We start from the raw sequence: 27,466 nt of genomic DNA on the forward strand, positions 1-27,466 counted from the left end.
AGAAGGCTTGGAATACTAAATAGAAGAGAGAAGGCCAAGTGAGCTCGAGATGATTCTGCTGGTTTTGGTGTGGGATTGAGCTCACATTGGGGTGCTATTTATAGGGGTGAGATGGCATGGCAAGACCCCCATAGGGTAGGTCAGCCGACCGGGGTTCACCCCCTTTGAAGCATGCCTTCAACTTTGGATAGGGAATCTAGCCTCTTGCTTGCAAAAAGTCACCAAGTGGAACCAAAATCTTGGTCGGTCGACCATGACTTTTGCCCCCCACCACTTTAGTCAAGCTATGTTGTGTTGTCTAATAAAGATGGTGGTGGTGGTGACCTAAAGTTGCTGTTGGTTGCCTCAGATTCACATGTTTAGTGTTTGGTGAAAGAGAAAAGGAGAAAGCAAAAGAGGGGACAAGCGCCAAAGTGATTCCCACGGATCATGGGGACCCTTAAGCATGCATTTTTGCTCCCTATGCTAGATTGGCTATTGGAATGTTCCCTAAAGCATCAAAGTGCTTAAAGTAGCATCCTAAGCTAAAGTCATGAGCATTGGACCGTCTCACCTTGAATTCTGGCTAGTGTGTTAACCATGGGATCCTTTGACATCATCATTGGAAGGTAGCTGGATGCCTGGTGGCACCAAGACCAAGTCGGTCAACCTGCCCTTGGGGGCTCCAGGGCATCCTTTACCCCTCCTAGGATTAATACTTCTAGCCACAGTGGAGGGAGAGGTGGTGGACCCACAAAGCCAACTCGGGCGACCTGGCAATGGTGGCCCTACCAGCTCACCTTTTCTCCACTCACTCTCCTCAAGATTTGTTATTTATATCTATATTATTTGGTCGAAATAAAAATTGCCTTTTTTTAAGTAAGCATGCAATTGAAAAGCAAAATTGAAATGCAAAAATTAAATATGAGATAACTACTGACGTACCTGGTCAGCGGAGGGCTCCATGTTTTAGGTCCATAGAGTAGGACCTCTCAGACAGGTTTCATTCTATGGACGCCTCGGTTGGTCCCGAAGACGGGGTCCGTGCAGGCATCTCCTTCTCCCGCCATTCCTTTTTGGGATGTTCTACTTACTTTGCGGGTTCCTCCTTCTGTTCGGCATTATTGGCTGACTTGCCTTTGTTGTACCTCTGGTGGAATTTGCCGCGAGGTTTCTCCTCTGGTTTCGTGTCCTTCGGCTGCATGTTAGTTTTATAGCCACAGAAAAGACATTTAATCCTCTTACCTGCGAACTGTAGATGGATCTAGCCAGACCCAACGTAGATGACAGCGTTCACCGTGTTCAGGAATGGCCATCCCAATATGACGGGGACGTCGATGTTTGCCCCAATGTCGAGGATGACAAAATCGACGGGGGCATATTTGTTGACGGTCCTTAAGTACCAAATATAATCAGCAAGTAAACAAATAAAAGGATCCAAATACAACCAACATCTAAACTTAGGGTTTATCTGACAGAATTCGATGAGTTTTGGTGTTTGTCTATTTTCTGCAGGGGGTTATCAGGAAATAAGGAAGAAAGGCCCACACGTCGAGATTACATAGAGATATCAACGTGCCGCGCAATTATATTACATCTAGAAGACTCTAGAAGCCACGGGAAGGAAGCGGAGGCCGAACGGAACCTGGCCCTGGGCCCCCACCCAGTTGACCTGGGCGCCCGCCCCCTCCTGGAGTCCAAACAGGACTCTCTTTCGTGATCAACCTCCACCGACCTAAAGAATCAAGGATAACTGTTCAATCAATGTCGATTTGATCCGACGGCCTAGATTCACTTGAGGGGACTATATAACCAGACCCCCTGGCCCCTGGAGGAGGCACCCCTTGATCATTATTCATTATTCATTATTCATAAACAAAGCAAAAGCTAGGGTTTGGAGATTAGAGCTCTCCTCTCATCTCTAAACTAGAGTAGATCTAGATAGTAGCAAGATGGAGAGCGAAGGAGGATTAGAGGAGAGGCCGGCCTGTCGGTTCTTCCTCCAATTGTACTTCGTCATGATCAAGCTCTAATCAAGCTTGCTCATGGGATGACTCTGGTAATCTACTTCTAATTCATTATGCAATTACTAATCATGTATGTTTTGGTTCACAACTCTTTTGAGTACTTCTAATCTATAGGATCCTATAGGTTAGAGTTGTAGTATAGGTGTAAGCGTGGTGCTTAGACCTAGATTACTTGTGGATATCCCCTGTCTAGCTGGATCATGTGGTAGGCCACGTAGGTGATAGTTACGTTGGTCCCCTATAGTCCACCTCTTGTTAGCAGGACAGGTAGGGTTTATCGGCCTATGGCTAAGCATCCTTTGTGGTGTATTCTTATCACGTGGTTCGTCCCAGACATAGACATACCCCTTTGAAGTAGAGAAACCATAGTTATCCTCTGTATTCTGCTACCATCGCCCATATATTAGATTGCTCTACTCTTTGTTCACATATTATCACTCACTGTTATCTTACCTTTAATATTGTTCTTATTCAATTCTACCATCTTTCCTATTTATACTTATCTATCTATCTTGGTTAAGTTAGAGCGTAGTTGGTTCCCCCGTTTCCCTGTGGATACGATAAAACCTTTAACCGGGTAAAAGCTACAACGGTATCCATGTGCTTGCGGATTATCTGTGTGCGTATAAATACCATAGTACACTCTAGTGCCATGCTGGGGATGACAATCTAGTATTCAACTGGTGTTAGCAAGTGTCAACAAGCATTTCTGGCGCTGCTGCCAGGGAAACGGTTGCTGAGTTGACAACGAACTAGCTTAATCATTTTCTAAAAAGTAAAATATATATATATATATACTTTTCCTTTTATCTTTTGCCTTATCTCTGCTATTCTTTGTTCTTATCTAATCCTTGATCTCTGGTCTATCATGAATTCAAACATGTCTATCTATGAATTTCATAGACCTACAGGCACACATCTCGAACCACCAAAATCTTCAAAGCCTATCATAGCATCTAGTTTTGAGATAGACCCCGAATACATAGAATTTGTTCAAAAACAACCTTTCTCATGAGAAGGTGAGGAAAACCCATACACACACCTAAGAGAGTTTTATCGAGTCTATGACCTCCTTCGCATAGAAGGCATGTCCGATGAGACCCTTAAATGGAAGCTCTTTCCGTTCTCTTTAATAGGAAAAGCTAGACATTGGTACAAACTCAAAGTAAGAAGTGTTCATGGAGATTGGAAGGAGTTATATAGTAGTTTTCTTTCTAAATATTTCCCAATCTCCAAAGTGGTGGAACTTCAGCATGAGATTCTTTCTTTTAGACAACTGGAAGAAGAATCTCTTGGAAAATCATGGGACCGCTTTATTAACCTTACTCTCACTGGCCCAAAGCTTTCTATTCCACAAGAAGTTCTTCTAATTCACTTTTTTTGAGGGCCTTAGTATGTTAAATAAGCAAACCCTTCATGCGGCCTCTAGAGGATCTTTCCACCACCTGTCCGCTAGTGAAGCTTGGAATTTGATTGATTTAATGAGCGGAAAGTCTCCTAGCTTTTATATCCCTGAGAAAGAGACAGAAACAGTTCGTAGACAAGAAAAAGAAGTTTCGATAGCCAGATCACAACCACTTCAATTCCAAACTTTAGCTATCGATCCTAAACCATCAATACCCCAAAATTCTCCAAGGGAGGAAGGAATTACGACCTTAAATCTTTCAGATGTTGATGGTTTAGACTTCTGGTTCCATTAGAGACCTTCAAGCAAGGATAATTCAAATCCTCGCAATAATGGTTCTCTTAGAGAATGTCCTAGTTCCTATTATGAAGAAGTCGAGGATGACATATCAAGTGAAGGAGAGCTAAGCCATATAGAAAATTCTAACACCTCCCCTTTCCTGATCACAAGTTCCAAATGGCTAGAATGCATAGAATGGATGGATAAGGAAGAAGCTTTAATGAATTCTGACTTTGGCTCAATTTCAAATGGTGAGTTCTTGACTCCCTTTGAAGATGAGATTCATCCAACTACAGAAGAGGACATAGTTGAGACCAATCTAGGACAAACTCCGAACATTCAGATTGGAGACGAAGATAACATTAACGAGCATGGAATTTATTTCATAGCCACTTAGTTTGCTCCATGCTCATATGCAACATCTTCCCAATCTTGGTCTCTCCAACATCACCACATTTGAGATCTCCAACCCCCTCTTCGTTTCTATTTATAAAAACATTAAAAGGGTGGTTGTCGATGCATATGTCTATAATAAATATTGCAGATCTCGTTGAGTTGATCTTGATATAGGTCAGTGTTGGAAGGGAAACCACTTCGCCGACATAAATTGATGGTTTCCCAAGGACAAGCTTAGTGTCCTAAAATAAGCACTGATCAGATCGTAACATGAGCTTTTTACAACAGTACCTTATGTATTGAGCATATAAGGATAATTATAAAATATTCCTTCAGGTATTCTTGTCACTAACCTTTCTAGGATTGGAGCAAGAAGATCCGATGAATGACAAGCACAAGGTATGTCCAACCGATCATCATACAACATTGAATTAAATTCTTCCAAACTTGAATTTTGCAAAATTCAAGCTTGGGGGAGTACTTTACATAAAAATATCCTTTGCCATGTTGCTATGTTGGTTGTCCCTACCTTTGAGACATGCTCAATTTGTTAAATACTAATCACACTACTTCATCTCCACTTGATTAGATCTCTATAAATGCTCTCATGCTACCTTTATTTGCTTTAGTATATGTCTAGGTTTGGAGTAGTTTCATTTATCTCTTAAATAAGCATGGTGCTTAGTTTAGGAATGATGATCTTAGTTCCAAGGGATTTTAAATTAAGCATGGTGCTTAGGTTAAAATGCCCTCCTAAATCAAATCAGACATGGTGTCTAGGTTGATTTTTGAGCCGAAAGTATGCTATAGTAGATATTGGATATTTTGTTGGACTAACCCCTGCAGGAAAACTTTCAATATCGACCTGGGAAGTCCTGAGATAAACTCACATCAGAGACAAAGAGAGAGACACATGAAGTTTAACAATTTACACAAGGAAGACGTAGCTCATAAGAGATGATCCATGGAGGGTGCTACAAACACGATGCACAACCGCTAAGAAAGGAAAGCTTCCACAAGGTGAGACTGTACCATCACTCTTCAATTAAGGTAACACCTTAAGGTACTTGACTATCACTTTTATAAGCTTCTCCTTGGTTCTGGCGTTCATATGAATAAAAGAGACAAACATGTATGATTTATAACTCCAAATTAACCAACCCCACTGATTCAATATGTTTAGTCCCTTAATCTTTGATCCCCACACTCCTAGTCATATGAGCTAAAATGTTGCACATTTAATCTTTGGGAAGATATAAAGAAAAAGACATATATATAGATAGATTATCTTTCTATTAGGTTGAGCGATCTGATCCGGCAAATGTTTTAAATGCTACACTCATGAACTTATCATTCATCAACTTTGTCTTGCTCACCATGCTTAAGGTTAGAGAAGAACAAATACACTTTTGGTTCTGTTGGTGTTTTCCACCAATAGGGCCCATGCACTTGATCTCTGCCTTGTCTCTATGAGCAGGTACACTACGAGCACAAACACACGGAGCAAGATACTGCCAACACCGCACTTCGAACTACTGGGCAAACGAAGAACATGGGTGACACCGTATTAAGAGGTGCAGACGTCAAGGTCCACACCTGAATCAAATGACACACCTAAAGAATGAACACGGTGAGAAGTCTTATTCAGAAGACTTAAAACATTAAATCCTCGCCGAAAGGTAAAATCGGTAGTTATCCATATTTATCCTTTCTGCATTCCCTTTTCCCTTTAATTATTTACTTTCCTTAAATAGCTTATTAGTTAATCATGCTATCTTGAAAAGAAAATAAAAGTGTTAAAAATACTAAGCCCCATGTGAGTATGCTCGTGGCATGAAACCCATAAGTACATTCACTGTGGTGGTGTAAAAATAAAATAAATATATTCTTGTCCTATAGAAATGAAAATATAAAAATAAATTTATGATCCTACCAAAGAGAGTAATATTTATTAGAGGAAGCTCAACATGATAAAGGCGAAGAGATTTTATGCTAACACTTAACCAGTTCCACAAAGCTGTGTTGTCTATTTGAGCTCCACATAATTCAAGGATCAAAGAAGACTAGTAGACGGAGGACATTCTAATCGCTGTCAGGGTGCTGCCGACATTCAAATACACCTCCGCACAGCTACATCAGAAGAAATTACGTCAAAATCTAGCTTGGGGGAGAGCACCCCCATTTATCCAGCTAAGTGTTTCTACGCATGTTTATACTTTACTCAAATAATAAATAGATGCATAATCATAAAAAACCCAAATAAAGATTTTATGCTTATATATATATATATATATCTTTTCTTAGTTTGCTAAATAAATAAATAAATAAAGTTTGCTATGAACTCTCATGATAAGCTCTCACATGGAAATGATGAATAGTTGCTCTGCCTTGACTAGTTCTCAAAAGTGAAATCTCTCTCAAGTTTAGGTATGACTGTTATGAATTAAAATTTGCTCTAAACCTAAACTTGTGGGAAGAGTACTTGATCTAAAGTCTAAGTCGTTGACGGATATGATATGGGGAGGTTGAGCTGCTGTTTATCTGTTCCTAGAGATGCTAGAATTCTGGAGAATTTTATCTTTGAAAATAATTAAAATGTTGCATGATGAGTTTCTATATGATGAGAGTTTAAAATCCTACCACAGCCATATATACATGCTTATTAGACTATGAACCATACATTTACTTTTTACTGCTTATGAGCCTTGAGTGTGGTCAAGCTGTGTAGACCCTTAGGAGCTTGTCATGCGGTTAAAATCAAGATTCACTTGCACGTTCACTCATACATGCTGCTTCTACTCCGGAAGTACGCATCCACATACATCCACTCCTTTCCATCTCGAGATTCAACTAAAATTATTCTACTCCTATCCAGGAGAGAATAGCCAAAAACATTATCCTATCCCTATTATTCCCTGTGAAATAAATGCTCTTGATATTTTGGCTACTACCATTTGCTACATTATTCTAGGAGGATGAGTGCTCTGAAAAAAAGAAAAGAAAAAATATAGGAGGAACTAAAAATGGGCAAGTGCCTGGAACCTCGAAGAAAAGAAAAAGTGAGACGAGAGGTAAAAATGGACAAGTGTCCGACAGTAGAATTAGGGGTACAAGATACCCACCTGAGAAAAAAATATATATATATAGAGCATCTCATTCCCCTCAAAAAGCTTCAAAGTGCAAGAAAGGTATGTATCCCCTCAAAAGAGCAAAAGTAGAATTAGACTTTCACCAATGTTTTCACCATCATCACCATACACCATTCATTCGCCACACATGCACATCTTGATTTGACTTATTGACTTGTTTCTCTGGATCCATGGTTTGACTATGCAATAAATGTCTTGTAAGTATGTATTAGCTGTCTCCCACCTATGAGCTCCAGATATCAAAACCTTGTTAGAGTAGGGTGAGAGAGAAGGCAATATCACTATGCCTCATACCAAAAATACCACGTGCTTTGAGAGAAGGCATATATCATCACTGCTTTGGTAAGGATCTAGAAATACCACAAAAGAGAGAATTGAGAGAGTCATATAAGGAATCTCTGAGTTTTATTTGAAAATCTGCAAAAAAAACTCCAGAGCTATAGTTGATCAAAGAACAAGAGACATGGTGCTTGACTTGACCGTTCTATCTTTTAACTGCTCAAGACACAAGTGACGGTTGCAAGCCCCATGGTGAAAGGTAATATGAGTAAGTTTAAATCTTAACAGTTTACCTTAACCTAGAGATGAGATCTTGTTTGAACGCACGAGTACCTTTAAGGCATAAAACCACTGCAGAAACTCTTGAGTCCATTCTTGCTCAGGGACGAGGAAGAGGTAAGCTTGGGGGAGTTGTTGACGGTCCTTAAGTACCAAATATAATTATCAAATAAACAAAGAAAAGGATCCAAATACAACCAACATCTAAACTTAGGGTTTTATATGATAGAATTCCACGAGTTTTGGTGTTTGTCTGTCACACCCATATTTTAAGAACAAAATAGGATGCATAAAAGACTCATATGTGCCCCAGAAACAGTCACACACATAAGTAGACAAATCTCAAATGTACCATTGCAGTGTTTATTACATAACGGAATATAATATATCACATAGTCTCATACAAAAATGATAGCATAAAGTAAACAACGCTCTCGACGGAAGCTCCACACAGGGACACTGTTGACTGGTTGACTCCAAACCTACTACTCATAACGGTAGTTCTCATTCCAGACATCTTCATTATCATATCCTGAGGTGTTGGGAAATTGCAAGAGTGAGCACATATCGTACTCAACAAGTATAACCAGGGGTTCATGAGGCTCAAATAGCTGACAATGTTTTGACTGCATTTAGCTTTTAATGGTGGATAGCATATTCATTATTAAATAGCAAATGTCAAGGTAGCATAAATAATCCATTAATCCCATGATCAAGTGTAAGCATAATTTATTCACAGCATAAACGATAATCAAATGAACATAATAACATAATAAGCTCATCATCTTAATGTAGACGTCCCCAAGGACGCTCCTGACCGTGAGCTCGGCTAGTATACCAGTTTTACACTCTGCAGAGGTTGTACATCTTTACCCATGAGTCATGATTTACCCTTTCGCCCAAGGTAGCTAGTCTCTTAACCCCCTTCCTAGGGAGGTCGGCAGGGATCACTATGAAGCCTTTCAAAAGTTTGTCTAACATGTTAGGGCTGCAAGGTTTCCTTTGCGCGCAGATATAGAGCCCCCCTTCCGATGGCACAATGACTCGCAGCCTATACACATACAGATAGAGGCCACACTATACCCAAAACGGTTCAGCCCCTCTGCCCTTTCGGGTAACCTCTAACAAGCTAGAAAAGGGCTTCATACTGAGCTAAAGCCAGATCCATTATAGCCCTCATGGTTGCGCTGTTATCTCGGGTGATCACGTACAGACAAGATCTCATACAGTTATTTGTCATTCTTTTATGTTCATTGCATAGCTTTTAATCATCTTACAAGATCATGGATTATATCAAGCACTAGCACATCTACACCAAATGCATATCAAGTTGGTAACAAGGTATCCAGGTAACAATCATCTATGATTTTGCTAAGGTCGACAAGGTGATAGCATGCATATGATATATATGTGTGGTTATAAGTGAATAGGTAACAAGGATATTCCCAAGTTATACTTGCCTTGATCAAAGCTCTCCTGAGCCTGCTGGTCTTCAAAAGCTTGGTCTTGATCACCAACGTACGGCTCACCGTCTATTCCCAAACATCAATCAACAACATGCAATCCAATGTAGACAATCATACACAAAGCAAACAAGCTATGATTAGAACATTACACCAACAGTGAGAAATCAAAGATAAAAGTTTATGAAAATATTCTACGCAACGCTACGATCACACAAACGTAAAGTTCACGAAAATCGGAATTAAAACGGAGAAGTTATGCATTTTTCAAGATTTCCTATAGAGAAATAATTAATTAAATGCTACTGCAGAAATAAAAAGTTTCAAAACAGTAAACTAATAATTCTAACATGTAGAGCTCGTGAATACGAATCTAACAAAATTTACAAATTCAATGGCAAACTTGTAAATAACAGAAAGCGTATTTTGACTCAGCCAGCCAGGATTACGCTTTCGCAGTTGGAAAGCGAAGTCTGCTCAGGGCGCCAAGGACTGCGGAGTAATTACTAAAACATTCTAGGGACTCTTTAAACAAATTATCCCCCCGAAGGGGTATCCTGTGTTTTCGGCCGTGGATCCCCCATCCAACGGTCACGATTTACCCAGGGGAGCTCGCGGTGGCCGGCCGGCCGGAGTTAGGGCCGACGCGGTGGCGCGCCATGGCCAGGGAGGCCGAGCTCGCCGTCGACGATGGATTTCGCGATTCCGAGCGCCAAACCACGAAACAAGACTACCAGGAGAACGAGGAGCTCATTACGAACTCACCAAAGCACTTGGTCCGGCCCGAGAGGGAACCAGGAGTGTTTGCCACGGCGACGGGTTGAATTTCATTCGGCGAGATCCAAAACTCTGTGCTTGAGGCGGCTAGGGCTTCCCGGGGTGCGATAGATGGCAAAAGGGGGTCGCGAGGGTGACCACCAGGCTTTATAGGACGCGGTTTGCTTTCTTGGCAAGGAAATCCTTGGATTTCGGGATCGGTTCGGCCGGAGAAAGAAACCTGCTCGGTTTTGACGTGGAGAAGAAGAACAGGGCGCTGCCACGCGGGCCCGGGGTGTCAGCGGGAGGAAGAGGGGAAACGCGCCTGCGCTGCTGGGCTGGCCGTGCTGGTTGTCGCCGTTGGGCCGTGGGGGGGGTGGTTATGGGCCGCGCGTAGGGGGAAAAAGGGAACTGAGAGTGCTGGGCTGCGGGGGTGGGCAGGCAGGCCAGGTAGGGAGTGGGCCTCGGCCAGACCCAGGGGTTGTTTCCCCTTTTTTTCTGTTTTTATTTTCCAAAACATTTTTCAAAGCAAATTTTGAACAAAAACAAAAAATAAAAACAGAAACACACAACACAAAATAAATGCTATTCTCAGCATGAATGCAAAAGCAAGTTGCTACCCTTATGATAAATTTTATTCTCCATAAAATTAATTGCTAGATTCATAGCAAGTTGCTAGATTCAAATGCTCATAAAAATACTTAAATAAATCAAATTAAATACTATTATTTGAAAATCAAATTTTGGGTGTTACAAACTCTACCCCCTTAAAAGAATCTCGTCCTCGAGATTGAACGGTGCTTACTCAAACAAGTATGAGTATGATTTCCTCAGATCATCCTCTCTTTCCCATGTTGCTTCGGCTTCGGAATACCGATTCCACTGCACTTTGCACATTCTAATCACCCGACTTCTGGTGACTCTCTCAGCTGTCTCCAATATTCTGACCGGATACTCTTCATAAGTGAGATCACCTTTAACAGAAAGCTCTTCCAACGGTATTTGCTCCTCGGATACACGCAAACACTTCCTAAGTTGTGACACATGGAACACATCATGCACACCAGATAAACTTTCAAGCAATTCTATATGCTACTTCTCCACGCCTTTCTAATACTTTAAACGGACCAACATACCTTGGAGCTAGCTTTAACTTCGTATTAAACCTCTTCACACTCCTCATTGTTGATACTTTTAGATAGACATAATCACCCACTTCAAAAGCCAGCTCTCTCCTACGCGTATCTGCATAGCTTTTTTAACGAGATTGAGCAATTCTCAAGTTATCCCGAATAGTTCGCACTTGTTGTTCTGCATGTCTAAGCACATCTGTCCCAAACACCTAAGTTTCTCCTTTCTGATTCCAAAACAAAGGTGTCCTGCACTTCCGACCATACAGTGCCTCGAATGGTGCCATCTTAAGACTTTGCTGATAGCTATTGTTGTAGGAGAATTCTACATATGGCAAACTCTTGTCCCAACTAGTTCCATACTGCAATGCACAAGCTCTCAACATATCTTCTAGTATCTGATTGATCCTCTCAGTGTGTCCATCTGTCTGTGGATGATACGCTGTACTAAAATTCAACTTTGTTCCCAAAAAATCATGCACTACTTTCCAAAAGTGAGATGTGAATTGAGTACCCCTATCTGACACAATCTTCTTAGGTACCCCATGCAAACAAACAATTCTCTCCATACACAACTCAGCTAGGCATTCTCCAGTGTACTTAGTTTTAACAGGTATGAAGTGAGCCACTTTAGTCAAACGATCTACTATTACCCATATTGAGTCATACCCTCTCTGTGTACGTGGTAAACCCACTATAAAATCCATACCCACTTCTTCCCACTTCCATTCCGGAATCTTCATTGGTTGCAACAATCCAGCTAGCCTCCGATGTTCAACTTTCACTCGCTGACAAGTATCACACAAAGCAACATACTCAGCTACATCTCTCTTTAAACCATACCACCAGTACTTCTGTTTCAGATCTAGATACATCTTAGTGCTACTAGGATGAATGGAATATGCTGACTCATGAGCCTCTCTCAGAATCATATCACGAAAAGCCTTCACTTCAGGAACACATATCCTTTTTCCAAACCACAATACACCATTGTCATCTATTCTGAATCCTGGTGCTTTTCCTAGTACCACATTCTATGCTATCTCCTTTAGTTTCTCATCTTCCATCTATCCTTTCCATATCTCTTCCTCTAGAGTAAGAGTGACCTCAATTTCCATAGCATTTACTACAATTCCCAAGTTCAAGTATGCAAATTCAGCACACAACTCCTCAGATTCAGGTGTTGCCCGAAGCTCATTAGCATATTTCTTTCTGCTAAGTGCATCAGCCACGACGTTCGCCTTTCCAGGATGATAATGCACTTCCAAATCATAATCCTTTATCAATTCCAACCATCTTCGTTGCCTCAAGTTCAGATCTGTCTGGGTGAAGATATACTTCAAACTCTTATGATCAGTGTATATGTCACTCTTATGCCCAATCAAATAGTGTCTCCAAATCTTCAGTGCATGAACCACAGCTGCTAATTCTAGATCATGAGTAGGATAATTCAGTTCATGTTTCCTCAACTGTCTAGATGCATAAGGAACAACTCTACCTTCTTGCATAAGAACACAACCCAAACCCCGACGAGAAGCATCACAATAGATAGAGAAAATCTTACTCAGATCTGGCAATACCAACACAGGTGCAGTAGTCAATCTCTTCTTAAATTCCTCAAAACTAGCTTGACACTTATTAGACCATACAAACTTAGCATTCTTCTCCAACAGAGCAGTCATAGGCTTTGCAAGTTTTGAGAACCCTTCAATGAATCTACGATAGTAATCAGCTAAACCAAGAAAACTGCGAATTTCACTTACATCTGTAGGTGGTTTCCAATTCAGCACATCTTTCACCTTACTAGGATCCACTGCAATACCACCATTAGAGACAACATGACCAAGAAAAGAAACTTCTTCCAACCAAAACTCACATTTACTACGCTTAGCATAAAGCTTATGTTCTCTAAGTTTCTGTAAGACCAATCTCAAATGCTCAGCATGTTCTTCCTTGGTTTTAGAGAATACCAGAATATCATCAATAAAGACCACCACAAACTTATCAAGATACTCCATAAATACTTTATTCATCATGTACATAAAGTAAGCTGGTGCATTGGTCAAACCAAAAGACATAACTGTATACTCATACAACCCATACCTTGTTGTAAAAGCTGTCTTTGGTATATCTGAATTTCGAATCTTCAATTGATGATAACCAGAACGCAAATCAATCTTAGAGAACACACAAGCACCTCTTAGCTAATCAAATAAGTCATCAATCCTAGGCAGTGGGTATTTATTCTTGATAGTGACCGATAATCAACGCACATCCTCTGACTACCATCCTTCTTATCAACAAAGATAACCGGTGCACCCCATGGTGATGAACTAGGACGAATGAACCCTTTATCTTGCAATTCCTTAATTTGTTTCTTAAGTTCTTCAAGTTCATTAACCCCCATTCTATATGGTCTTTTAGCTATGGGTGCAGTACCAGGTAGTAGTTCAATAATAAATTCAATGTCTCGGTCAGGTGGCATACCTGGCAATTCATCTGGAAAGACATCCAGAAACTCATCCACTACCAGATTCTGAGGATCAACATCATTATTCAGTTGGTTCACCTTAGCTGTGAGTGGTGCTTGCACTGTTACATCAACACTGATTCGTTCTCCCTTTGGGGTTGTCAGAGCCACTACTCTCTCCTTGCACTTAATATCTGTGTCATATTGCTTCATCCAATCCAAACCCAAGATCACATCTATGCCTGATATTCTCATAACCATGGGACTGATAGGAAAATCTACCCCCCTTAAAGAAAGAATTGCTGAGGGGCAACACAAAGAAACTGGTATAGTCCCACCCGGTGAATTTACTAGCATAGGGGTTTTCATTGCAACTAGTGGAAAGCTATGAACTCTAACAAATGCTTGTGATATGAATGTATGCGAAGCTCCAGAGTCAAAAAGAACGGTAGCGGGAGTAGAATGGACATCAAATATACCAATCATAACTCCAGGTTCCTCCATAGTTGTCCCTGCAGACACATGATTCACTCTCCCAGTGTTGGGTGTTCGATTGTTCTCCTGGTTGCTATTTTGCCCTTGGGAGTTCTGTGGGTTGAAGTTCTCTAGACAATCATAAGACATATGTCCCTCTTTTCCACAGCGGAAACACCTGTCAGGAGTGTTGGGAGCATTGTTCTTCCTAGGGGTGACTTTAGGATTCCTTGATTGAGATGTCTATCGACCATCTTGCTGCTGATAAGAGTTACGCTGCTGAAAATGAAAGCGTTGATTCCCACTCTGCTATTGATTCCCACTCAGGCCAGGGAGGGAGTGGGCCTCGGCCAGACCCAGGGGTTGTTTCCCCTTTTTTCTGTTTTTATTTTCCAAAACATTTTCCAAAGCAAATTTTGAACAAAAACAAAAAATAAAAACAGAAACACACAACATAAAATAAATGCTATTCTCAGCATGAATGCAAAAGCATGTTGCTACCCTTATGATAAATTTTATTCTCCATAAAATTATTTATTTGCTAGATTCAAATGCTCACAAAAATACTTAAATAATTCAAATTAAATCCTATTATTTGAAAATCAAATTTTGGGTGTTACATTATCCATTTCTGCAGGGGTTATCAGGAAATAAGGAAGAAAGGCCCACACGTCGGGATTACATAGAGATATCAACGTGCCGCGCAATTATCTTACATGTAGAAGACTCCAGAAGCCACAGAAAGGAAGCGGAGGCCGAACGGAGCCAGGCCCTGGGCGCCCGCCCAATTGACCTGGGCACCCACCCCCTCCTGGAGTCCAAACAGGACTCTCTTTCGTGATCAACCTCCACCGACCTAAAGGATCAAGGATAACCGTTCAATCAATGTTGGTTTGATCCGACGGCCTTGATTCACTTGAGGGGACTATATAACCAGACCCCCTGGCCCCTGGCGCACCCCTTGATCATTATTCATTATTCATAGACAGAGCAAAAGCTAGGGTTTGGAGATGAGAGCTCTCCTCTCATCTCTAAACTAGAGTAGATCTAGATAGTAGCAAGATGGAGAGCGAAGGAGGATTAGAGGAGAGGCCAGCCTGTCGGTTCTTCCTCCGGTTGTACTTCGTCATGATCAAGCTCTATTCAAGCTTGCTCATGGGATGACTCTGGTAATCTACTTCTAATTCATTATGCAATTACTAATTATGTATGTTTTGGTTCACAACTCTTTTGTGTACTTCTAATCTATAGGACCCTATAGGTTAGAGTTGTAGTATAGGTGTAAGCGTAGTGCTTAGACCTAGATTACTTGTGGATATCCCCTGTCTACCTAGATCGTGTGGTAGGCCGCGTAGGTGACAGTTACGTTCGTCCCCTGTAGTACACCTCTTGTTAGCAGGACGGGTAGGGTTTATCGGCCTATGGATATGCATCCTTTGTGGTGTATTCTTATCACGTGGTTCGTCCCAGACATAGACATACCCCTTTGAAGTAGAGAAACCATAGTTATCCTCTCTATTTTGCTACCATCGCCCATATATTAGATTGCTCTACTCTTTATTCCCATATTATCACTCACTGTTATCTTACCTTTAATATTGTTCTTTTTCAATTCTACCATCTTTCCTATTTATACTTATCTATCTATCTTGGTTAAGTTAGAGCGTAGTTGGTTCCACCGTTTCCCCGTGGATACGATAAAACCTTTAACCGGGTAAAAGCTACAACGGTATTCATGCGCTTGCGGATTATCTGTGTGCGTATAAATACCATAGTACACTCTAGTGCCATGCTGGGGATGACAACCTAGTATTCAAGTGGTGTTAGCAAGTGTCAACAATATTCATCTTGGATTTTAACCAAGATGTCCTTAGCGACTCCCTCCGGGAACCGAATGGTTTGGTCCGCCATCTGCAATCTCATAAAGGTTGGGAGCAAAACACACCCTAACAGATTTTCATGAATTACCTTGGACATGATGTTGACACTTGATCCAAGGTCATAGAAGACGTTGTGGAAGAGTTGTTGTCTAATCTTGCAAGTGATGGTCGATATGCCTGGGTCATCCTTCTTTGTGATGAACGGGGTATCAAGGAGATATCCCCAATTTGAACAGACTAGGGGCTTACCATACCTCGTAGAGACTATTTTAATGGACTCAAGTGGGTCCTCAGGTTTCCCTAGGATCCTATCTTGCTCATATGATGGGACAGCTGCAGCTAATTGAGCTAACTATGTTTCTAACATTTTATTAAAGCTCAATTGATTCTTAATGGCAGAATTAAAGTTGTCCATTTTCTCACTAAGGCTTTCTAGGATCTTGTCATTAGCCACAATTCTCTTATCGATACTATTATTAATTTTAGTTTGGCCTAGCACAAGATCTCTAAGAGAAGGTTGGTTACCAAAGGAATTACTAGAATTATTATTGTAAGCCATACCTTGGCCTTGGTAGAAGGGGCGTGAACTCCATTGTTGTTGTTGGGGCCGGTTTGCGTTGTTGAAGTTGTTGTTGATGTAGTTCACCTCCTCCTGGGTCTCGGGGCAGTTATTGCCCGAGTGATCATCTTGCACCATGGATCAGTTTCCACGGCACGAACAACGGCAGGGGTCTGGATGGCCTCAATTCCCTTTTTAGAGGAAGATTCCTCTATTTTCTTCATAAGGAGGTTCATCTTGGTAGAGAGCTTGTCCACCTCATTGAGGGCGTGGACACCTCTCTTCTTGGGCTAGAGGTGCTCCTCATTCCATCCTTGGTTGATGACCATATTTTCAATGAGGTCCTTGGCATCCTTGACATTTTTCTGCAAGAATGCCCCTCCAGCTGAGTCATCAAGGTGACTACGGGCCATGCCGGTCAGCCCGTGGTAGAAACCTTGGATAATGAGCCATTCGTCATTCCCATGATGAGGACAGGCATGAATGTACGCATTGAGATGTTCCCATGCTTTAGGAATCATCACGTCAGACTGTTGCTGGAAGCTCAAAATCTTCCCACATAAGGCACTGGTCTTGCCCGCTGGGAAGAACATCTTGAGGAAAGCATTGGCACACTTGTCCCAAGTTGTCACTTCACTCTTGTTGGTGTAGAACCACTGCTTCACCTTCCCCAAGAGTGAAAATGGAAAAGGCGAAGGCGGATGGAGTCCGCTGTGACGTTCTTGACGGTAAAAGTGTTGCACACCTCCAAAAAGTGTTGAAGGTGGACATTGGCATCCTCATATGGCCTCCCACAGAATGGATTGGCTTGCACCATGTTGATCTAATAGGTTACCGATATGAATCGGCACGAGGGTGGTCCGATCTTTACCACAGTAGATCACACGAACAAGAATAACTTGCTACGAACATTGGATAACTAGCTTTATACCTGACAAAGGTTAGATGTGACCAAGCAACGGGGAGAGAGACACCGAAACCGCGAAGACTTCGACTCGATCTCCGAACAACCATAGATCCACAATCCAGAACTAATCCACAAAATATGCGCAGCCAAACGGAAGCCGTAGAGCACGAAGTAGGGGAACCCAGAGGAATCACTTCACAAGTCCATGAAGAACAAGAAAGGACAAAGGTTGAGTAAGGCACTCAGCAGCGCGGCTGCAATATCATGTAGTTTATCAAAATGATCAAAGGTCCCTAATAGCTTAGAGGTAGGGGATATTTATACTAGTAACAACCATGCTAGATTAGTATGAAAAGGAAATGGAATTTCCAAAGAAAGGCAATGTGAAAGGTCCCCTCGGAATGGAGTCCCAAAGTGGCTTCGCGTGACTGTTGGCCTCCAGAGCAGTTTCCAATAAACTGACCTAACATCTTATTGGTAAGTCCAAATGACGAACCACAAAACTCACTAGTGCAGGCCATGGAAGCTAAACTTCATGAGTTCTTTGGGTGTGAAAATAGACTCCAAGAGCTTTCCGGCAATGTATGCCATGCACCATGAAACGTTGTAGATTGGTACAGTTTTGCACGGCAAGTTGTACCAACATTCTGTCACGATACACTGTTGACCTTCTGAGCAGTCTTGACTAATCCAAGTATAACTCTTGATTGTGATGTCCAAATGAGGTGAGACTTGAGGCATTGGAAAGCATACTCGACAAGCTTTCCAACAAGTCCTCATGGGCCTTCATAGCTTTTGTGAGTAAAAGGTTATGAAGATTTCTTTGCACTGGTCCGTTCTTGACTCTACTGGTCCGTTTTGCTAGTATGTCAGGGACTTGCACTGATCCATTCTTCACTTCTTCTATATACCTGAGTACCATCAAGGTACAACACTTAGGTAGTATATAATTCTCATTAATATTAAAATGTATCTCACAAAGTAGCGCGTGGACCTCCTGTTGTAGCTTCTTGGCATGGCTTCTTATAAGTTGACCTTAATGTGTAGCATTTTGACTTGAACAAGTGTCCATAGCTGGGATGTCCACATCATGATCAGTGCAGGCTTGAGCTCAAAGGTCGCATCGCCCAAGTTTAGGTTCGAGCCCGTAGCGACAAAGTCAGCTGACAGGGACAAGAACTCAACGATGGTCTTTTTGGCCATGAGTGCTTCATCTACTCGTGTGGGACTTCCTTCCATGAGTGGTTCGGTCTCTGAGATGAACCTTTGAGGAGAAACCTAACGGCGTCTAGTTCTCCTCAACAATTAATTGCTCAGGATCTTTGATGAATTTGGCGGCAATTTAAAACCGCTCATGCACTGTCTAGATTAACGATGACGAGAAACAAGACAAGTGAAGGGTAAGTACCTAACACTAATGGATACTTAGATTTTAGAGTAGACCACGGATTCCAATTTATTAGAGATTCCTAGTACGACGCTTCCCCAGCAACGGCGCCACAAAATGCTTGTTGGCAAATCTTAACGCATACCGGCTAGAGTAAGATGTGACAAATATCTAGAAATGGTGACGCCTAACCAACGCTGCTCAAATGCAAGCCTGGGCTGTTACTAGGATAGGGTGTGAGGCTACCCTGAGCAACGGCTCCAGAAATGCTAAGCAACGCTAAACTCTAGCGGTGACGCAAGACGTACAAAGGGTAACTCTGCAAGCGCACAGGTACTGCTGTAGTACTTCAACCGTGGTGAGTATCTGCACTGTCGTAATTTATAGTTCACTCACGGGAAGCGGGCTGAGACTCTCTAATAAATATATGTATGGATATCCGTAGTTTGTGTCTACTCAATCTATGTTCAATAGTGCTAATAGGGGGGTAAGAATAGCAAGATAGAATAATAGATAAGTCAGATAAAGGTAAGTAAAGATAACTCCTAGTGAGCTAGATAGGTGGGAGGACAATGAGTGAGTAAGGACTCCTATGTATCTAACTCTACTTCTGTGTTCTAATCCTAATCAATGTAAATGACTCAACTAGACTAGTATCCAAACAGTCTTGTGCGGTGTGAAGTCGACAGCAATAGGAGGACGAAACTCCTATCCAACCGGACCTTTATCTTATGGGTGCCTACTGACCGTACCCGACGTGAATAAACCTACTAGGAAGCCGAGGAGTGTCACGCTTTGCCGCCGCACGCTAACATGTTTGATACGGTGGCCTCCACTAATAAGCGCTAGCCAAAGCACCTCGCTTACACTAGTCTTATAACTTCAACTATCACGTAAATAGCCAAAGCCCCTAATGGTAGTGGAACACACACAAGGTGTTGAAGACACTAATCTAACTAAGGCAACTACACTAATAAGACTAAGACACAACACTACTACAAGTATAGTAATGCACTAAGCAATACTCAAAGTAAAGACTTGAAGTAAATACTTAGTAAAGTAAAGAAATATTATATTAATATAAAGAATGTAATACAAGAGAAAAGGTACAGGAGCTATACCAGACTCTCCAGAAGGCAGCTTCGGAGACACGAGCTTCGATCGACACAACTCCAACTCCCACTTTAGACTAGAACACTACACTTGATCTCCCTAGTGGGATTTGGAAATGAAATGATAGATGGAAGATGTGAGATGGAGGACCCCTCCTTATATAGGGGTGAGAGAGGGGGTGCCACATCAGCGATCCGCGTGCTCCTTCCTTCTCCACCATTGCATGCAACGACCTCCCAACCGCCTTAGATGGACGGTTGGAGCATTTCCACAAATGAGGAAGGTCAGTGGGAGTGAACCGACTCTAGATGGGGCGCACATGTAGGTCGATCGACCTGGCCTTTGTCTCGCTCTGGGTCCCACTGACCTTCTAGAAGGTCCTTAGGTCGGTGGGAGGTTAGGCCAGGTGGCATCACTCCATTGGTCGGTCGGTCGACCGACATTTGGGGCCCTGGCCTCCTGGTGGTGTCCCCACTTGTCATGTGAAGTGTTGTCCAAAGTTCAGTCTAGTTGCACACTTGCTTACTTCCATCTAGGCCTAAGGATGCATGTGCTAAGTGTTTGAACCGTTGAGAGCAAGCACACTTGGATTCATGGGTTGGGATTGACTCCTTAGGGTATGCCATGGCTCATGCCATGGAGGGGAGCCCCTGGTGGGCCCAAACCCCAGTCAGTCAACCTAGGTTATGGGGCCCACAGGGCTCATTTCCTTCTTCCCTGCATTGAACAAGCTAAGAATACAAGTGGAACTTTATTATTGGTAAATATGTTCAAGTGATGCTTATCTTCCTCCAATCGAGGACTGTTGACAGGCTTTTGAGTATATAGAACTGGGTCTTATTTCCCGTCAACAGTCTTACCCTACTTGAATTGAGGCCAATGTCTGAGTGGTGTTCTGGTTCCACTGACACTGGTCATTCCAATTCTACTCATTGTGAGCAAGAGAGATGTGGACATAGTTTTGGAATGCCATTTGTTCATTATAATGCTACTGGGTATAGAAGAACCTAGAAGCATCAGACCTGTGTCCTTGCTCAAAGCCTTGTTCCTTATCTTCTGTCCTTTCTCCATAGGTACTGAATGAATGCCTTGGAGCTTCACCTGAGGGACTGTTGAGGGTGTGAGTAAGGGCTATCCCTACTGACGCTCATAATGAAAAGAACCGTACATAAATCGAGGCCCTAACTCGACGGCCCCGCTTACACTTGCAATAATCAAAGCTCGATGTCGACCGTAGCCTCGAACATAGAAAGGGGGTCGTGCGAATCAATGTAGGATCGACTAAACAACAACCCTCGAATACGGAAGCGGCTGGGGCGAATCGATAGGCCTCGAGTGCAAGGACACCGTCCGCTGCATGTCTCAGGTATGGGAGCCAGGGCATTTAATGCACCTGCCATGTTCTCACCTAACCCGACAGTCACGGGAAACTTGATAGGGAGCAAGCACCCGTCCAATCCCACTTTTCGCAACTTTGTCCCCCAGATGAGCAGGAGTACGGGCAAGCGCAGTGAGACAGTCGGGATGTCACATCACGACCCCCATTGAAGCGCCCAAAGTCAGTGCACCGATCACAAAGCCTTGTGCGGTGCCGGACCCTCGAGCGAATACGTGCCTCCCCAGAGAAGAGTCAGGCGGTGAAAGACAGTGCCTCAACCACTCTAGACGCGACTACTGCCACGACGTACAGGCGTGCCCACGGCTAAGCCAATCCAAGGCGGCGCACAGGAGCCGAATTCAGAAGCATGCACAATCATCACCAAAGTACCGAATAACAAGACAGCTCGAGGCCACGCTGGTACGGAAGCCTCGAGTAGGTCAGCGCACAACGCCCCAATAGAGCCTTATTTTATTACCTACGACATGTAACATAGGTCTCCCCTTGAAACTATAAAAGTGGAGGCTGAGGAAGGAATAGGCAGAACACCACACGTAGAACAACCACCCATACATCACCATTCTCAGCAACGCTCGCCTGTATTCACCCCTGTACAAGCACTTAGGTGCAAGATAATAGAAAACATCCCCCGCCCCCCGCTGGACGTAGGGCCTTCTCTTGCCCGGACTAGGATAAATCTCTGTGTCTTTCTTGCATCACCATCTGGGAGTGGGAACACGCATACAAGTTTACTCATTTGTGTGACCCCCCGGGGAAAAACACTGACAGTTGGCGCGCCAGGTAGGGGTCATGCATGTTTTTTACCGACTTCCCATCTCCTTCCAGATGGCCACTCTCGCTACACCGATCCCACGCTCCACGGTGATTTAGTTCGGGAGCCTCGAGTTCATGTCCACCGGTTTTGGCTACGACATGATCCTGCTCTCGTTCAAATGACCGGGAGGAGCCCGCATTGCGCCCGCACGATCGAAGGCCCCAAGACGGCATCGCCACCATGCCTCCCCGCTCAAGAACAGGCGTGGACAGCATCGCCACCGCCCCTCTGCCACTTCACGATCGTCGACTCATGTCAGGCGAGCGGTGGCGCAAGAGTCAACAACCCCGCGCGCCGGATAAGACGGCCCGGCGTTACGATGACCGCACGACGACATTGGGCGATAGCGCACCTCGTGCGCTCTCACCCTCGACGATGTTGCTCCCACACAGGCTGTTCACTTCAAGGAAAGCGCACCCATTCGGTCTAGACAACGCCGCGACGTCGCTTGCCAGGGAGATATGCTCAAACGCCAAGACTCACGTGGAGTGACCACAGGTGCTCCCACGTGACGCTGGGACGCAGCAACAAGCCCAAGAGACGGCCGAGCTACCGGATTTTTCCCGGGTACGAAGCCTCTAACGCCTAGGACCAGGGCGATACACCATCACCTCGCTCAGACAGCGGCTGGCGGAGGAAGGGCGCGGATGTTTCTATGCCACAGAACCAGATCCTGACTCCAAATCCGATAGCTACGACCCTACGAGGGAGTGCTTCAACGTCAGCGGGGAAGTGGCAACCACCGACGGCACGCAAGATGCCGTTGCCGGTGGCCGAGCCCCCGTAGCAAGAGAAGACCCCAGGATGCCTGGGAACGACGGACAGGTCAACCCTCCAGCACAGGACGACAGAGTGGCACAACTCGCACAATTACGGGAACTTAAGGCCAAGATCGACGAGAACCGAGAACGACTCGCCCATGTTGAGTGAGCCCTCGAGCAGGACCAACCAAACCCGCACGGTGGAGGCACGCGTGGTCGTGCTCGAGATGTGTACCGACAGATCGTCGGGGACACTGAGCCAGAGCCACCCATTAGCCGTTTCCCTTGGACAGGCCAGAATATTGTAGCAGCAACCATGCTGCTGCGCAACATGCCCGAGCCTTCAAATACTCAGGCGCAGCACATTCGAGACGAGGTACAATCTCCGCTCCACATAGCAGCCGCCCAGCAAGCTGAGAGCTCGGCCTCTCGACGACGAGGGGTAGCCACGGAAAAATGCACCAAACCAGCTTGCATCAAGAGGGATGTGTCTGTCAACCAAGGACCGCCCCCACGAGATAGGAAAACGGCGCCCGTCCAGAAGCGCCTCGTTGACAACCGAGGGTAGCACGACGCCCGGTATGACATCAATGAGCACCGCCGCCACCGACATAGGGATGCAGAGGAGCGCAGATACAGCACCCACCGTGGCAGACGATACGACAGTGACGAAGACCGAATGGCCCCAGAACCACCGGGCCCTCGAGTCTTCAGCCGAGCAATCCGCAGCACGCCGCTGCCAAACCCATTTTGACCCCCAACCAGCATTGCCAAATATGACGGCGAAACCAAGCTAGAACTGTGGCTGGCGGATTTCTGGTTAGCATGCCAGTTGGGAGGCGCTCGAGGGGACGATTGGGCCATCATCCGCCAGTTGCCGCTCTTCCTCTCCGACATCGCCCGCAGGTGGCTCGAAGAACTCCCCGCCAACCAGATTCATGACTGGACCGACTTGGTATGGGTGTTCGAGGGCAACTTCAAAGGGACCTACATACGACCCAGCAACTCATGGGACCTCAGCATGTGCAAGCAGAAATCAGGAGAAACTCTCCAAGAGTACGCTCAACGCTTCTTGAAGCAGCGTACTGAGCTCCCGCACATCCCCGACCACGACGTCATTCTGGCGTTTGTCTCAGGCACCGCATGCAGGGACCTGGTACGGGAGCTGGGTCGAAATCGGCCCCAGACCGTCGACGAACTGATGGATATGGTGGCGAACTACGCTGCGGGCGAGGAAGCGGTCGGTGCTTTCTTTAGCAACGAAGGAAGCAAAGGGAAGGCACCGGTAGACGACGACGAGGGCCCTAGCCGAGGGTCTAAGAAGAACAACAAGAAGAATAAAGCGCGACCATTCAAGCGGGAGGTTCTCGAGGACGATTTCGTCGACGCCGCAGAACGCAAAAAGCCTCGAGGGCCCCTAGAGGGGGCCGTCTTCGACAAGATGCTAAACGAACCCTACCCTTATCACAAGGGAGGAGCAAACCACAAGCTCGAAGCCTATTGCATGCTAAAAAAGTACTTCGACAGCCTAGGGCTGAAGAAGGATGACCAAAGGAAAGACAAGAGCGACGAAAAATGGGAAAACAAGGAAGACGAAGGCTTCCCCACCGTCCATGATTGCTACATGATCTATGGTGGACCCTCGACGCAGCTCACCGTGAGGCAGCGCAAGAGGGAGCACCACGAGGTCTTTGCGGCAAGGATGGCGGTGCCCTAGTACCTCAACTGGTCGAGCACCCCATCACCTTCAACCGAGACGACCATCCTGACAGGGTGGTCGCTCCCAGCGTCTACCCACTTGTGATCGATCCCATCGTCGTCAACACCAGGCTCCCGAAGGTAGTGATGGATGGCGGCAGCAGCCTGAACATCATTTACCTCGAGACCCTCGACCTCCTCAGCAACGAAAGGGCGCAGCTCCAGCTAAGCGCGAGCGGTTTCCATGGCGTCGTGCCAGGAAAAAAGGCATTGCCGGTGGGTCGAATCGGCCTGCTGGTCTGTTTCGGCACGGTGGCCAACTTCAGGAAGGAAACTCTCACCTTTGAAGTGGTGGGATTTCGCAGCACGTACCACACCATCATCAAACGTCCAGGCTACGCCAATTTCATGGTTGTCCCCAATTACACCTACCTGAAGTTGAAGATGCCCTGGCCCAAGGGAGTCATCACCGTTAGCTCATCCTACGAGCACGCATACGAGTGCGACGTCGAATGCGCCGAGTATGGAGAAGTTGTTGAGAAGTCCACCGAAATCGCCTTGAAGCTCGAAGCCCTTGCCGCTGAGGCCCTAGAGCCCAAACAACACGCGTGCAGCTTCGAACCAGCGGAAGGCACTAAGAAGATTCCACTCGACCCCAACAGCTCCAACGACAAGGCGCTGACCACGACCCCAAATAGGAAGCCGTGCTCGTCGACTTTCTCCGTGCAAACACCGATATGTTTGCATGGAGTCCTTCGGACATGCCTGGTATACCGAGGGAAGTCGCTGAGCACTCCTTGGATATTCGAGCAGGCTCCAAGCCAGTGAAGCAACGATTGCGTCGCTTCAACGAGGAGAAACGCAAGATCATTGGCGAGGAGCTCCATAAGCTTCTGACGGCTGGATTCATCAAGGAGGTTCACCATCCCGATTGGTTAGCAAATCCTATATTAGTTAAGAAAAAGAATTGGAAAATGAGGATGTGTGTCGATTACACGAGTTTGAATAAAGCAGGTCCAAAAGTTCCCTTTCCTTTACCACGCATCGACCAAATTGTTGATTCTACCGCGGGATGTGAAACCCTTTCGTTCCTTGATGCATATTCTGGCTACCATCAAATAAAGATGAAAGAGTCCGACCAGCTCGCGACATCTTTCATCACGCCTTTTGAGATGTATTGTTATGTGACCATGCCCTTCGGGCTTCGAAACGCTGGGGCGACATACCAACGATGCATGCTCCACGTGTTCGGCGAACACATAGGGTCAACGGTCGAGGCATACATCGACGACATCGTCATCAAATCGAAAAAGTGAGATGACCTGATTCAGGACCTCAAAATCGCCTTTAGCTGTTTACGCGCTAATAGAATCAAGCTCAACCCCGAGAAGTGCGTCTTCGGCGTACCTCGAGGCACACTCCTGGGTTACATAGTCTCCCAACACGGCATCGAGGCTAATCCTGAGAAAGTCTCGGCAGTTGCAAGGATGGGGCCAATTCGAGACGTCAAGGGCGTGCAAAAAGTCACGGGTTGCCTGGCGGCACTGAGCCGTTTCATTTGAAGATTAGGAGAAAAGGCGTTGCCACTATATCGGCTCTTGAAAAAGGCAGATCATTTCTCTTGGACCCGTGAGGCCGAGAAAGTCCTCGACAACCTGAAAAAGACGCTGACCACCGCCCCGGTCCTAGTCCCCCCTTAGCCTGCAGAGCTCCTGCTCCTATACGTCGCAGCAACGACGCAGGTGGTTAGCGCGGCTTTGGTGGTCGAAAGGCCGGAGGAAGGACACTCTCTGCCAGTCCAGCGGCCGGTCTACTTCATCAGTGAGGTGCTCTCGGAAACCAAGGTACGGTACCCCCAGATTCAGAAGTTGATATATGTTGTAATTCTTGCCCGACGCAAGCTGCAGCACTACTTCCTCGGCCACCCGATCACGGTGGTCTCGTCCTTCCCCTTGGGCGAGATCATCCAGAATCGAGAGGCCACTGGGAGGATCGCCAAATGGTCGGTCGAGCTCATGGGTGAGACCCTCACTTATGCGCCCCGCAAAGCCATCAAGTCTCAAGCCCTGGCGGATTTTGTCGCGGAATGGATAGACACTCAGCTCCCCCCGGCTCAGGTTCAAGCAGAGCTATGGATGATGTACTTTGACGGGTCCCTCATGAAGACAGGAGCTGGGGCAGGCCTACTACTCATATCACCCCTTGGCGTCCACATGAGGTATGTCATTAGAATACACTTCGCCGTGTCCAACAATGTTGCAGAATACGAGGCCCTCGTCAACGTGTTAAGGATCACCGTTGAGCTAGGGGTTCACCGCCTTGATGTTCGAGGCAACTCTCAGCTAGTCATCGACCAAGTAATGAAGGCCTCGAGCTGGCACGACCCGAAAATGGAGGCATACTGCAAGGAAGTACGTAGGATCGAGGACAAATTCCACGGCCTCGAGCTCGTTCACATTGCACGATGATATAACGAAGCAGCCGACAAGCTCGCCAAGATCGCATCAACTCGAGGCACCGTACCACCCGACGTGCTCTCAAGAGACCTGTATGAGCCATCCATCAACCTGGGCGCGGGGGCTGACATCGAAACCCCCACTCCAACCGACGCTATCAAAGCCTTACTAACGGCAGCAGAAGTAATGGAGGTCGAACAGCGTCCCGGTCGACCGTTCGACTGGCTTACGCTGTTCCTCGATTGCCTGATCCAGTGTGAACTACCGGAAGATCGTTCCGAGGCCCGTCGTATCGCTCAGCGGGAAATCGTACGTAACCTACGGTGAAAACGAAGAGCTATATCGACGAAGCCCGACAGGGATCTTGCAGCGCTGCATCACCATAGAAGAAGGTGGAAAGCTCCTC

The sequence above is a fragment of the Sorghum bicolor genome, chromosome 3 (genome assembly GCF_000003195.3).
Source record: "Sorghum bicolor cultivar BTx623 chromosome 3, Sorghum_bicolor_NCBIv3, whole genome shotgun sequence".
In the NCBI taxonomy this organism is placed as follows: Eukaryota; Viridiplantae; Streptophyta; class Magnoliopsida; order Poales; family Poaceae; genus Sorghum; species Sorghum bicolor.